We start from the raw sequence: 13239 nt of genomic DNA, 5'->3' as shown, positions 1-13239 counted from the left end.
CTATTATTTATGGTAGAAGGAACTTATTAACATAGTGCTTTACATTTCAAAACATAATCATACAGCGTCCAACAAAGAGTCAAAATGAATTTCACGATTTGTTTTATGAGACTTTATCGATCTTTCCTCAAGACCTAATTGATGCTCAGTCATAAAGCTGCATAGTATATAGAATATAGCTCGATAATCTCCTATTTGGTCAAAATCTGTCCCCAGAGAAAAATTTTCGAAATGCGACTTTGTTCACTCCAAATCTCTCAAATAGCTGTACAGTATATAGAATATAGTTAGATAGTCCCCTATTTGGTCAAAATCTGTCCCCAGAGAAGAATTTTCGAAATGCAACTTCGTTCACTTCAAATCGCTCAAATAACTGTACAATTATAGAATATAGCTCGATAGTCCTCTATTTGCTCAAAATCTGTCCCCAGAGAAGGATTTCCGAAATGCGACTTCATTCACTCCAAATCGCTCAAATAGCTGTACAGTATATAGAATATAGCTCTATAGTCCCCTATTTGGTCAAAATCTGTCCCCAGAGAAGAATTTTCGAAATGCGTCTTCGTTCACTTCAAATCGCTCAAATAGCTGTACAGTATATAGAATATATAGCTCGATAGTCCCCTATTTGGTCAAAATCTGTCCCCAGAGAAGAATTTTCGAAATGCGACTTCGTTCACTTCAAATCGCTCAAATAACTGTACAATTCTAGAATATAGCTCGATAGTCCTCTATTTACTCAAAATCTGTCCCCAGAGAAGGATTTTCGAAAAGCGACTTCATTCACTCCAAATCGCTCAAATAGCTGTACAGTATATAGAATATAGCTCGATAGTCCCCTATTTGGTCAAAATCTGTCCTCAGAGAAGAATTTTCGAAATGCGACTTCGTTCACTTCAAATCGCTCAAATAGCTGTACCATTATAGAATATAGCTCGATAGTCCTCTATTTGCTCAAAATCTGTCCCCAGAGAAGAATTTTCGAAATGCGACTTCATTCACTCCAAATCGCTCAAATAGCTGTGCAGTATATAGAATATAGCTCGATAGTCCTCTATTTGCTCAAAATCTGTCCCCAGAGAAGGATTTTCGAAATGCGACTTCATTCACTCCAAATCGCTCAAATAGCTGTACAGTATATAGAATATAGCTCGATAGTCCTCTATTTGGTCAAAATCTGTCCCCAGAGAAAAATTTTCGAAATGCGACTTCGTTCACTTCAAATCGCTCAAATAACTGTACAATTATAGAATATAGCTAGATAGTCCGCTATTTGGTCAAAATCTGTCCCCAGAGTAGAATTTTCGAAATGCGACTTCATTCACTCCAAATCGCTCAAATAGCTGTGCAGTATATAGAATATAGCTCGATAGTCCTCTATTTGCTCAAAATCTGTCCCCAGAGAAGGATTTTCGAAATGCGACTTCATTCACTCCAAATCGCTCAAATAGCTGTACAGTATATAGAATATTGCTCGATAGTCCTCTATTTGGTCAAAATCTGTCCCCAGAGAAAAATTTTCGAAATGCGACTCCATTCACTCCAAATCGCTCAAATAGCTGTACAGTATATAGAATATAGCTCGATAGTCCTCTATTTGGTCAAAATCTGTCCCCAGAGAAAAATTTTCGAAATGCGACTCCATTCACTCCAAATCGCTCAAATAGCTGTACAGTATATAGAATATAGCTAGATAGTCCTCTATTTGGTCAAAATCTGTCCCCAGAGTAGAATTTTCAAAATGCGACTCCATTCACTCCAAATCACTCAAATAGCTGTGCAGTATATAGAATATAGCTCGATAGTCCCCTATTTGGTCAAAATCTATCCCCAGAGAAAAATTTTCGAAATACGACTTCATTCACTCCAAATCGCTAAAATAGCTGTGCAGTATATAGAATATAGCTCGATAGTCCTCTATTTGGTCAAAATCTGTCCCCAGAGAAGAATTTTCGAAATGCGAATTCGTTCACTCCGATTCGCTCAATTACATAGATAATAGGACTGGTGTGCACGATGATGGGCTCTCGTATAATGGTGTAAGATTTCAACCCCGAGGTAAAAAACTAGTTTTTAAACTATTTTCTCTTATGTGACATTATACATAGATAATAATAGGACTGGCGTTCTTTCTCGACGATGGGCTCTCGTAAAATGGTGCGAGATTTCCACCCCGAGGTAAAAAAAATAATTTTCAGACCCTTTTTTGTTATGTGACGGCAGTAAGCATATATTTTTTAATAAGGAGCTAAGTTTTAAGCTTCAGTCCTCAATAGGTTGTTTGGCATTCTAGCTCAATTTTTGAGAAATTTGCTTTATATCATATGTATGCTGTCATGATTATGAAGGATGCTGATTAAGTCACGAATGATGACGAAACTTACTACCTAAGCAGTCGCTTCATTTTTTTGTCTTACAAATTTGCTGCTTTTACATTTTATGTTTTCTGTCATGATTAGATTTTCTAATAATCGCAATGAAAATTGGCTAATTTTTCAGGGCTCGGGCCTTAGCAACTTGTTTGGTGATAAAAAATGGATAGATTGATTGACTGATTTGATTTTCCTCCCCGATGAAAAAGTCTCCGAAAAAAATGGCATGTTTACATGTTAAAGAAGGTTTAGTAAGCATGCAAAATGAAAAAAACTTCCCATAGGTCTGGTAAAAACAAACCGTTTAAGTTTAGCATTGATGTAGAGAGTAATGCTCATGAAGTCAATACGCAATTTTTACATAACAGGATAAATGTTTGGGCAATTATGATGTGAAAAACAGGATGAAAAATAAAAATAAGAGAAGAAACTGTTAATATGCGGTAATTTTGTTGGTTTTCTTCTCAAAGTCAACATAAAAATAATAATGAAAATATATTCAAAAAATGATGTTAGAAATCCTTCATTATAAAATTCAAACTCTGTTTAGTGCTCCTCTTCGGTGTCACCATGAACATATAAACGACTGGACATCCATCTCCTTTGTTTTTTTGTAGAAAGGGCTAGCCGCCTCGTTAAAAGGTGTCAAAACTCCGACTGATATTTCTAAATTTTGACTTAAAAGTGTCTAATAATTTTAGAGAGTGTCACATTCTAATTTCGATATTCTTATGACACAGGCTCTCAACTTTGGCAAGCTAATTTTTTCAAGTCATAAAAAAAATTATTGGAGTGACAAAAGTGATTCAAAAGTATACACGCAGTTGAAATTCTGCATTTCAGAGTTGAAAATGTTGATCAAATATATTGCAAACTTGTGAAAAAATTCGAAAATGATTTTTTTGTACATTAGGAGTAATGCTCAAGCTCCATCAATCTTTTTATCTAAATAATTCAAAGAAATAAAATTATGACGGAATATTGTCGTCTTTTTCATACCAATTTTGAAATACAGGCGGCAACGAAGCTCGCTTCAAAGAGACAATAAAAGATAGATGTCCAGTCGTTTATATGTTCACTAAAACTTTGATAAAATAGAAAGAAACAATGTATCTACATATATTTACTAAGTCTGGTAGTATATAACTAGATAATCCATTTACTAAAAATAAAATATTTCTGAACCGAGTTATTTGATATACACTATTATTTGATATTACTATTGAACAAGTAGTTTCACAGGTAATTGATCGCTAAATCGTGCCGTACTGTACTTAAGTTTCAGATTTCTTTTCCAGAAGCTTTCTTCGGACAGCAAACAACGGACATTGACACTCGGTTGAAATCGCGAGAACCATGATCTAGAATAGCATAAAAACATAGTGTGAAACGGTCTAATTTTGCTTTTTTATACAACTAGTTTGTTAAAGATAAATAGCTTTGAAGGTGATCTGTCACACATCAATCCCACTATCAACACGCATCGTAGACTTCCTGGTATTTCCGCATTCCCAACACTATGCATTCTTTGGAAACAACTGTGAGCCAGTATTAAATGATAGACTTACCTCCGGTAGAAGCAAGTTTTTAATCAATTCAGTACCAGCGGTGGGTAGGAATTTCTCGAGAAAAACCTTTAAATAATCAATCTGTAAAAAATGGAAATAACAAAGTTTGAAAAATACATATAGTGGCAATGTTTAAAAGTAATAAGATATAAAAATAACAACAAAGTTTTAAAATAAGCAGAAGCTTTTTGGTAAAAATACCATCGTCAGTGCTATACGTACAGGATGTAAAATTTTTTTGCCATCTTACATCTTGTTATTTTTATCTCTATATTTTGGAAAACTAAATAAAACCATGAAATTTTTGACAGATTTTTGAGATATCATTCTTCTAATTTCATCAGGGTCATCCTTGTTGGAAAGATCATTTTAAGTGGGTTTATGCAAAGAAAAACAATTTTTCATATCTTCGAAAATGAAGAAGCAAAATGAAGATGAAACGTTTCTATTGGTACAACAAATCAAATATAAAAAATAATTTTTCTTCATATTAATACACTCAAAATTATCTTTCCAACGAGAGTTATTTATAAAGTTAGGAGAATTAGATCTCAAAATACCCTTATTAGGAACCGATTTCAGTAAACTATGAAAAATATATTTTTTGGAGAAGGAAACACATGCATAAAAGAAAAAAATCAATAGCAATTTCAATTGTACGTAAAAGATTACACACACAGAACTTTCAGGACAAAATTGACGAAATTTTAGGACATTCAGCCCAAAACATCTTTAAAATTAGAACATTTATAACAAAGTCATTAGAAAATTGACAACTTCATGGGGGCTCAAAGACATCTGATTTTGAAAAATGATTAACTTGTATCCGTAGCATGCCATGAATTATATTTGAAGAATACAACAACAAAATGATTAATCATCTAATTTTCTAGAAGCCCTATATCTTTTAAGTTTGATACTTCTACTACATAGCCGATATTTTCAAAATAAAACTAAATATAGGAGTGGGCTATAGCTCGTCGAAAAGTGAATTTTTTTAGATCTTATTATGAACCGGATTTTGTTATGTTCCTCAATAACTATGTAGGTAGGAAATCATAATTTTTATCAAAAATATAGAAAACAAAAAGTGTGCTAGGGGAATCTGGCTCTGTGTCCGTTTACATAAATCTTTAAAGTGATCTAGAGACCTAAGAAATATTTAGATTCCAATAAAATTTGGTACACCTGTTACTCTTAGGTCGCTAATAGACGGGGGGTCTGGAATAAGCGGGGCGGTTGGAAATTTATTCAAAAACTAATTGCGGGGGGGGGGGGGATTGGAATAAAAATGTCCTGGTGAAAAATTACTAAAACAGAGGCTGATATATAAGAATTGAGGCAAAATGAAGAAGTTTTGAAAATATTTTTTCTAACTTTAATAAGCGGGGGATTGGAACAGGAATGTCCTGGATGGAAATTTTCGAAAAATTAATTAGCGGGTCTATTAGAGACCTAAGAGTATTTAGGTGAATGTCTGAGGATTGGTTGTAGAATTTTTTTAAAATATTTATTTAAAAATTGTCAAATAGAATTGAAATTTGGCAAGCTTGTCCCTTGAAAAAATATCTAATGGCTTATTTTTAATTTTTTGAAAAAATATTTTTTCTTTGGTCCAATTTACAAAAATGAATGGATATCATTATACGCCTTTTAGTGGCCGAAAACTTTCCAACATTATCATGTTAAGAGCTCCAGTACCTTCGAGTACGCTAAAAGTCGACCTATCAAATTAAACAGAAGCATAATTACATGATACATCATTATCCTTCGTTTCAGTCATTAAAAATGATAATTAGCTGTCTAAATGACCTTTTGTTATGTAAAGGAAAGTTGAATTTCAATCAAAGGCAGAAAATTCGTCGAAAAAGGCAAAAAAATCTGGTAAAATTCATGAAAATTCATAAAGAATGGTTGCGAGGTAGATCCAGCCTTACAAAGACTTTATTTAATCTAAAACCGAAAATCGGAGGAAAATTTCGGTAAAAATAAATTAAAGTGATTTTGATGAAGATTATGAACCCTTTCGGCCTTTCAGTTTCGAAATTTTATGTGTTTAATCACTGAAAAATGCTTTTAATCATGTAAAGGTTATTGTAATTGCCAATTTTAATATAAAAATTTGATAGGTCGATTCTCAACGTTTTCGAGCACTTTCAGAAATTAACTTTTTTATTCAATTGCGCATAACTTTTGATCTAATGAATCGAATTTAATAAATGACCCATCAAAATTTAAGTTTATCTTTCTTCTTTCCAGTAAAATAGAAATGGTTCTTTTAAAATCTTTAGATTTCTAGAAAATTAGTTCTAAAGGGAGAAACTTTTTTGTGGCGCACCCGGTACAATATAAATAAAGCCTATTTCAAATTAGCTATGCTATCAGTAAAATTTGAAATGCTTGTAAGTTTTGAATTAGATAGCCAGTTTATGCGCGTTGAAAAGATGATCACGAATAGAATATTATCAGATTAGAAGAAAAAAAACAGAAAAAAAATCGAATCGAAAATGAAAAAGAATAGAATCAACTCCGCGAGGAATTGTGATAAAATGACATTTTCTTAGTTTCATGGCATGGATTGCCGAGCCAAGTTGCTTCGGTTTTTGGCCATTTTCAAGGCTAGACCCTTAGCAACTCGATAAAAAAGGTGTAATCAAAATTCTGGGTAGAAACTTACAATATATTTCATGTTATTAGTGCAAGATCTTGAGTCTTTTCTTAAATTCGACAAGATCCTCTAACCATGATAACGTCCTGTGTGAAAAAAACAACAGAAAATGACATATGAATGAAGACAAAAAAGAACCGACCATGGAAATTGATGCTTTTAGAAACAAATTTCTGAGCACTCGCCGTTTATATTCTCCAACCAAAGGAGAAATAAATAAAATGACATCCACATGATTGGGATCGGGGTACTCGAGGCTCGACAAATTTGTGGTGGTGCGTCTTGTGTGGCATATACAAACACATGGGGTTGCTTTGGCTTTAAACAAAACTTTTTGCAGCAGATTTTTTCTAAAACATAAAAGATGTTTACTGTACCAGGATAAACCATTACAAACGGTATTCAAATAAAAAAACCGAAGGATCAAAAATCAATGATATACTTTACATCTTGCGACTACTTCTACTATTGATCCCAATCAAAAATAAACCCCTGTTTTGTGACATTTTTACTGTCAGCCACTAAATTGACCATAACTTGGGAAAATTATGTGGCTTACACTTTGGTGGTTAAGCTGAGTCATGGCTTACTGGTTGGGATCTAATGAGTTGTAAAAAAGATAGTTACACTCTACACATTTTGATTTCTGTTATACAATACTCAATACGATGAAAATAAATTCACCTGTTTCGTAAGGGTTGCTGTTTTCTTTTCCTTCAGCTTTACTTGCTTTTCTTGTTTTCTTCTTCGCAGCTAAAAGAGTTATAAGAGTTGTAATGATTTTCTTTCCTTCTTCAAAGGCTCTTTTGTTGGTTTCAAATGAAAAACACTTTGAAATCAATAAAGAATTTAGGTGAAAATGAAGAAGAAAACAATGAAAATCTTGTAGACAAGTGCTATGATCTGTAAGTTTATTAAGATTGATAAATTCTATGAAAAGCTAACCCCAAAATAAAAAGAGTACATATATACCCTGGATAGACTTTTAGCTAGCCACTTTATAGAGGGAAATTGAGGCTCCCATTGGCAGAAAACATTCTGATATCTAAGGTAATCATAAAGTCAAAACCCGAGAAGATCAAATAGAGCGGTACCTGTGAAATTAGAATATCCTTTGAGAATTTAGGCAGTCTTGCAATATACATTCCATTCACAAGCCTAATTAATGAAAAAATTATGCAACCAATTATAATCAAAATGATAAAAGTTGTATCTCTAGTGGCATGACGTATAAAATATTACTTCTTTTAAACCCTGGAACGATAATTTTTTAAATAAATTATTTTTAACGAAACTTTTATCGATATATTTAGTCTCTTCTGCACGCAAAAGAATTAGGGGAAAAAGTAATACTTGTAAGACCTTCAACCTTGCCTTACTTAGTCTTATCTTTGCTTCTCTCAAAATATTTAGATGTAAAAAGCTTCTTACTCAATTTTATCAAACGAAATTGACTTTGTAAAGTTAATTTTTGGCCACATATTTCAGTGAAAATACTTTTTATAAACCAGGAGCCTTTTCACTGACCACCAGTGTGGAAGTTTTAAACAGGTTGTTTACTCATGGTATCTTTTAGTGCAGAGGTATAAATCCATCCAATTAGTAGATACATTATTGAAATGTTGTTGTTTAGATTAATGGTCTTGCAGAGGATGCTTTCTGTTTTTAGTATCAAACCTTTAACTTAAGCTAAAAGTATTAAGTATTGAGTTAAAAGTATTTTTAAGATTTCTACTAGCAATTTATTGACTGATTAACCTTTATTAAAGTATTTTAGATTCAAAAATTTATTACATACTCTACAAACATATTTTTAGCAAACGGCCTTGCTAATAAAAGCAATATTACTTATAAAACTCGACTTCGAATTTAGACTCATTTGGTCCAAATTAAAAACATAATATTGCAACATTCAGATGCAGCATTTTATTCCATTTTGATTTAAGGGAAATCAAATTTTTTTCCATATAAAAAAAATTACTATGAATCTCACCCAAAATATTTGGCTATATTCACTACATTTTCCCTCTAATTTACAATACAAAAGATATAGCTTCGAAACAGTGAGGTCACAATCTCTCAACAACACAGCTGAAAGTGAGTTGTTTAATGAAGGGGAGAAAGCCAACTTTGAAGACTCATAACAGAGCAGAGAGATCTTTATAGACGTTCGTGTAAAGTTTTCTTCTCCCTCATTTTTCATATACATACCCTAAAGGGTCTCTTAAAAAAGTTCCTCTTTAACAGTTGCTGGTTGCTATCCATTATTGAATGGTTGCTGTTGAATGTTGGCTGGCTGATTCTAACAACCCCTACTGACCATTGACTAGCGGCTATCCATTTTTTACTGGCTGTTGACTATTGGCTGGCTGCTATTGATTATCAACCGATCCGAGCAATCTACTAAACCAAATCGATCAATCTATCGATCGATTGGTTCGGATCAATCTACTGTTGATCAAATCGATCTACTGTTGATCCTACCAATGTATCTACCTATCCAATCGATCTACCGAATCAATCCAATCGATCTAACGAACCAATCCAATCGATCTACCGAACAAATCCAATCAATCTACTGAACAAATCCAATCAATCTACTGAACAAATCCAATCAATTTACCGAACAAATCCAATCAATTTACCAAACCAATCCAATTGATCTACCGAACAAATTCAATCAAATCCATCTACCAAACCAATCCAATCGATCTAACAAACAAATCCAATCAAATCAAATCGATACAACGAACAAATCCAACTGAATCGATACAACGAACAAATCCAACTGAATCGATCTACCAAACAAATCCAATCGATCTACCAAACAAATCCAATCAATCTACCGAACAAATCCAATCCAATCGATCTACCGAACAAATCCAATCGATCTACCGAACAAATCCAATCCAATCGATCTACCGAACAAATCCAATCCAATCGATCTACCGAACCAATCCAATCGATCTACCGAACCAATCCAATCGATCTACCAAACCAATCCCATCGATCTACCGAACCAATCCAATCAATCTACCGAACAAATCCAATCGATCTACCGAACCAATCCAATCGATCTACCGAACAAATCCAATCGATCTACCGAACAAATCCAATCAAATCGATCTACCGAACCAATCCAATCAAATCGATCTACCGAACCAATCCAATCGATCTACCGAACAAATCCAATCAAATCGATCTACATAACCAATCCAATCAAATCGATCTACATAACCAATCCAATCAAATCGATCTACCGAACCAATCCAATCGATCTACCGAACAAATCCAATTGATCTACCGAACCAATCCAATTGATCTACCGAACCAATCCAATCGATCTACCGAACCAATCCAATCGATCTACTGAACCAGTCCAATCGATCTACCAAACCAATCCAATCAATCTACCGAACCAATCCAATCGATCTACCAAACAAATCCAATCAATCTACCGAACCAATCCAATCGATCTACCGAACCAATCCAATCGATCTACCAAACAAATCCAATTGATCTACCAAACAAATCCAATCGATCTACCGAACAAGTCCAATCGATCTACCAAACCAATCCAATCAATCTACCGAACAAATCCAATCGATCTACCGAACAAATCCAATCGATCTACCGAACCAATCCAATCGATCTACTGAACCAGTCCAATCGATCTACCAAACCAATCCAATCAATCTACCGAACCAATCCAATCGATCTACCAAACAAATCCAATCAATCTACCAAACAAATCCAATCAATCTACCGAACAAATCCAATCCAATCAATCTACCGAACAAATCCAATCCCATCAATCTACCGAACAAATCCAATCCAATCAATCTACCGAACCAATCCAATCAAATTGATCTACCAAACCAATCCAATCAATCTACCGAACCAATCCAATCAATCTACCGAACCAATCCAATCGATCTACCAAACCAATCCAATCGATCTACCAAACAAATCCAATTGATCTACCAAACAAATCCAATTGATCTACCAAACAAATCCAATCGATCTACCGAACAAATCCAATCAATCTACCAAACAAATCCAATTGATCTACCAAACAAATCCCATCGATCTACCGAACAAATCCAATCAATCTACCGAACAAATCCAATTGATCTACCGAACCAATCCAATCGATCTACCAAACAAATCCAATTGATCTACCGAACCAATCCAATCGATCTACCAAACCAATCCAATCGATCTACCAAACAAATCCAATTGATCTACCAAACAAATCCAATCGATCTACCGAACAAATCCAATCCAATCGATCTACCGAACAAATCCAATCCAATCGATCTACGGAACCAATCCAATCCAATCGATCTACCGAACCAATCCAATCGATCTACCGAACAAATCCAATCGATCTACCAAACAAATCCAATCGATCTACCGAACCAATCCAATCGATCTACCGAACCAATCCAATCGATCTACCGAACAAATCCAATTGATCTACCAAACCAATCCAATCGATCTACCAAACAAATCCAATTGATCTACCAAACCAATCCAATCGATCTACCAAACAAATCCAATTGATCTACCAAACAAATCCAATTGATCTACCAAACAAATCCAATTGATCTACCAAACAAATCCAATCGATCTACCAAACAAATCCAATCAATCTACCGAACAAATCCAATCCAATCGATCTACCGAACAAATCCAATCCAATCGATCTACCGAACCAATCCAATCGATCTACCGAACAAATCCAATCGATCTACCAAACAAATCCAATCGATCTACCGAACCAATCCAATCGATCTACCGAACCAATCCAATCGATCTACCGAACCAATCCAATCGATCTACCGAACCAATCCAATCGATCAACCGAACCAATCCAATCGATCTACCGAACAAATCCAATTGATCTACCAAACAAATCCAATCGATCTACCGAACAAATCCAATCGATCTACCGAACAAATCCAATCCAATCGATCTACCGAACAAATCCAATCCAATCGATCTACCAAACAAATCCAATCGATCTACCGAACCAATCCAATCGATCTACCAAACAAATCCAATCAATCTACCGAACAAATCCAATCAAATCGATCTACCGAACAAATCCAATCCAATCGATCTACCGAACAAATCCAATCCAATCGATCTACCGAACAAATCAAATCGATCTACCGAACAAATTCAATCAAATCGATCTACCGAACAAATTCAATCAAATCGATCTAACGAACAAATCCAATCAAATCGATCCAACAAATAAATCCAATCAAATCGATCCAACAAACAAATCCAATCGATCTACCGAACAAATCCAATCAAATCGATCTACTGAACAAATCAAATCGATCTACTGTGCTTCTTACCCCCTGCAGCCCAGTCCACTGTTCAGCTCACTGGCAGGCTGTTCGGAAACGCAAGCCAGATACTTTGCTGCTGGGAGGGTGGGGTATGATATCTTTAGATATCATTGCATGATATGGTGATGAATGTCCCACAACACACACACGTACACCCTGCCATGCCCCCTCTGAGGACTGAGCCTGAATCTGCCGCCGGGTCTACAAAAAGGCCCAGGCCAGGGCTGTGTAGATCCAGATACTGATCCATTTATCTCTTAACCTAGATTGACACCAGAGGAGAGGTGAAAAGGTGCCATGGCGCATGTGGATAAAAAAAATTACAGTGCAGTATGCACAGCCATGCCAGCAAAGCAGTCAGTGTAGTAAACATACAAACTTACCCTATCAGATTGGTTTTGCTAGATTATGAAAAGCAGCATAGTTATCGTAGGTATTGGTCATGGTATATGAATGACAATTTAGCCTCACTTGAATTGCGCAGTCAGTTAAACGAATGGTCAAGAAAAGTCAATAGTCAAATCTGATCCAGCCCAGCTTAGAAATTTTTACGCAGCTTGGTCTACCATTTTCATATAGATTTGGTCTCGATTTCGGACCGTATGTACACAATCAAATTCGCACCAATCAAATCGTAGTATTTCATAACTGCGAGATAGGTCCTTCCAACATCTCCGACGGACGAAAAATGTAATGGGCTAGTGGAAATACAAAATTTGATTGGTTGAAACTGACTAGCCTGTTAAATTTTCGTTCGTCGTCGTGATTTTACCGATTTACTTAACCTCACTAATAAGGTCCGGGGGAGTTGGAAAATTTTCGAAAAATTAACAAGTGGGGGGGGGGCGTTTATTTGGCACCTAAGAGTAGTTCCCACCAAAATAAGTTCCCTTCAGGTAACCAGCAGTTTTAAATTTCAGTCAATAGTTCGACCAAAACTTAGTCGGCCCTAATTTTACTAAGGGCCGACAAATAATTAAGACCGACTAAAACTTTGGTGGGCCATTTCTAAATCTACAAGCAGATGGAAAATAGGAGAAAGCTTAAAATAATGGAAAATAAGGAAAGCTTAATTGCCCCCGCAGGAGCGTAGCGACGAGGAGGCACTCATAGTTTCACGCATATATTGGACTGGAATCTCGGATTCTTGCGCGTTTTGTTTTGTCTAATCACATGATGATAAAAAAGTTTGCAAAATAAATCGATTTTGGAACGTAAGCTCCCTCTTTTTTAACAATAAAAAAGCTCAAATCCAGGGGAAAAGAAGT

The 13239-nt window shown here is 35.0% G+C and overlaps 1 long non-coding RNA gene across 1 annotated transcript; it reads right to left on the bottom strand.

Annotated features, from left to right (window-relative positions):
• Nucleotides 1-3393: 3393 nt before the first annotated feature.
• LOC136806250 (uncharacterized) lies at nucleotides 3394-12557 on the bottom strand. The gene is made up of 6 exons (XR_010846541.1): nucleotides 12355-12557; nucleotides 7703-7766; nucleotides 7293-7361; nucleotides 6618-6694; nucleotides 3941-4021; nucleotides 3394-3733 (listed from the first exon to the last, which is right to left on the bottom strand). It is a non-coding gene; the product is annotated as an uncharacterized lncRNA (long non-coding RNA).
• Between the last annotated feature and the right edge of the window lie 682 nt (nucleotides 12558-13239).

The sequence above is a fragment of the Clytia hemisphaerica genome, unplaced genomic scaffold (genome assembly GCF_902728285.1).
Source record: "Clytia hemisphaerica strain Z4C2 unplaced genomic scaffold, Clytia hemisphaerica genome assembly, whole genome shotgun sequence".
Taxonomy (NCBI): domain Eukaryota; kingdom Metazoa; phylum Cnidaria; class Hydrozoa; order Leptothecata; family Clytiidae; genus Clytia; species Clytia hemisphaerica.
Note: the sequence above shows the minus strand (reverse complement) of the source record. Positions and strands in the feature narration are given on the sequence as shown.